This window comes from Amphiura filiformis, chromosome 2 (assembly GCF_039555335.1).
Source record: "Amphiura filiformis chromosome 2, Afil_fr2py, whole genome shotgun sequence".
Lineage (NCBI taxonomy): Eukaryota > Metazoa > Echinodermata > Ophiuroidea > Amphilepidida > Amphiuridae > Amphiura > Amphiura filiformis.
In genome coordinates, this window is record NC_092629.1 from 25,452,991 (window position 1) to 25,455,796 (window position 2,806).

Here is a 2,806-nt window from a genome sequence, read left to right on the forward strand (position 1 = left end):
GCTCATTTCTTCTCGATCAGTCAACCGATTCCAGGAAAATTAGCGTATAAGATGCAGAATAAGATGGGCTACACGTTGATGTTTAGATTTGTGGATTCTGATGTTTATTTCTCGACTTACGCCCAAATTCATTCGCACGTTAATTTTTTCTGGGACACCCTGTATATTAGGTGGGTTTTTTTTTCATGTTCCTCTTGTCATTCCTGATAGATGGCTGTTTATTTATGTCGCGTGTTAAGTATTTTTTTAATTTTTGGTCGAAGTGTATAATTATTATCAGACACACGTCACATTTTTATGTATGAGTTTGCATTATTTAATTTCAAATTATATAATTTTTTTACACGTACTAACGCAGTTCTTTACACAGCCGTGACGTTAGTCATGATGACTCATCTGCTAAATTGGGCATGACGGGAAGATATGTCATTATAAACAAGGATGATTATTTAAAATGTTTTAAAATGTTAGACACAAAGTAAAATTGCAAAACCTAATGCATGTTATTATATAATATTAGTGTAAAGTAAAAACGGTAAGGTTTGACCTTGACACACGCAATTCCTCCTAAAAGTGAATATATTTCGGTAAGAAAACAATTATCATAGACCATGTAGACAGAACGGACAATAGTCATAGGCGCAGTTCAGTCATCGTGCTTGCTTGTCACACATTGTCAAACCTATTATGCTCTCTGGTAGACGCGATATAATCGATAATCAGCCTCGTTTGTTGAATTCACGTTAAATTATCGCACCCAATCATGAAAGTGCGGCATGCACCTACGCCCAAAGTAGGTGTATTTGCACAGGAAAATTCCAGATTTGGGCTACAATAATGTCATTGTACGCAGTTGTGTGCACTTGCCGGGGCCTCTTTTTCGGCGTTTCTCATTAAATTAGGGTCCCGTTCAAATACAAAATAAACTGGTTTCTAGATGTAATCACAGTTAACACACCAGGAAAATTATAGAATATACAACAACCTAGTTACACCTGTAGACCGCGAACAAACATGCACCTGGCCGTATCACTTAGTGTTCTCCCTACGGATACTCCTAAGGGTCACACAATAATGCCTTCTGCAGCAATTCTGTGCCAGCTCTCTGGAACAAATTACCTGTAAAACTTCGTACTTCACATAGTCTGGCCACTTTTAAATCTAATCTGAAAACCTATTTGTTTCCAAACTAATTTTTTGTAATTTTTAATTAAGTTGTACATTTTACTGTGGCCTAAGATGTAGTGTAAGTTTTACTTTTAAGATCATTGTAAAGCGCTTTGTTCATACTTATGCTAAGGCGCTATATAAATTCCGTTTATTGTTTATTGTTTTGTTTATTTCATCTTGGAAAACCACTTTCCTGTAGTCCGATTTTTGTATAACTTTTATCCTGTTATTTCTGAGGTCCCATTAGTAAAATCAGTTTAAAAACGTCTATTGTCCCCGTCTATAAGCAAATGAGTAGACAATACATGGCTTGTGGTGTAACATCATAGGCGGGGGTGGGGTGCAGGGGTGTTGGGGGTTCTGAAAGGCTATATCTCCTGTCAATCGAGTTGAAAATTTAGAAAATCCCAGGGGAAAATTAAAGAAAAAAGTGTTTGGGTGCCCATAGGGCCCGGTGATGCTCCCCCTCCCAGAGTGGTCTGTGCCACCCCTACCCCTCATATGATATCTTATGCTTTGTAGTTCTATGCTAGAGCACACCAGTAGTGCTAAATTTGGATGTCTTGCAATGCATTATCATACATGTACATTCGTTTTGCAAAGCTATTAGGGATCTTAGTATTTGTACATAAATCTTACCTTTAGGCCCCCTATACTCCTTCAATAGTCAGAAATATGCAGTTAGTTTGTTAAACAGGCTATGATATGCTACATATCATTCCAGATAACATGGCGATATTGGTCCAATGGTGGCCCAATGTATGTTCCGTAATAGCCCAACATTGGTTGCTGATATCACACCAATATGATTTGCTCATGGGCTCAAGATTGGTCCTAAATTGGGCTTGGGCCATTGTTGGCCCCAGCTTGGTCCAAACCTTGTCACAGACATTGAACCAACATTGGACCTGTAACTTTTTCTTATTGGCAATTATCTGGCTGCTAATGTTTGAACAATATGTAATTTTAGTATTGGGCCAATATTGTTGCAATGGATTACTGTAAATTATTGGACGTTATTGGCTCGGAAAAGACGACATGTATCATCTCTTGCCCGCTTCGCTTTAAGACAAGAGAGGAACACAACGACGCATCACCGCGGTGTTAAAGCCATCAAGAGTATTTGGTAGCATGGTGACACGTACTCTAGAAATTATCTTTTAAAGTATGGTCATAGAATTTGAAGTGCCAAAAAATCTTGTGTATTTTCTTAAAAATAAATAATACGTGGTGTTAAATAGCGTTTGCCCTGTGTTTTATCATCCGTGGTTTTGTTTCCTATTATTTCAACTTAGTATAATATTTAGGATTTAGATAAGGTCTTCCAAACACAAGTACTCATCAAAATATGTTACCCAATTTGTTACCGAAATTATAACAATCGTAATGCTATTGGATCTTATTGGCCCAATATTGGGCCACATTCGTCATGATCAATAAGGCCAGTCTTGGCATTATTTTGCTGACCCATAATGGCCAAATTTTTGCTTTCAATTGGCAATTTTTATATTGGCATCATGTTGGCAGCTGTTCACAACCAATATATTGTGCATATATTTACCAATTTATGCTGCCACTGTGATACCAATATGAAGATTACCATTAGATAGCCAAGATTGGCCCAATATGGCCAGCA

At 37.5% G+C, this 2,806-nt stretch overlaps 1 pseudogene; it reads right to left on the reverse strand.

Annotated features, from left to right (window-relative positions):
* Positions 1–2,223: 2,223 nt before the first annotated feature.
* LOC140146899 (small nucleolar RNA U3) lies at positions 2,224–2,345 on the reverse strand (annotated as a pseudogene).
* Between the last annotated feature and the right edge of the window lie 461 nt (positions 2,346–2,806).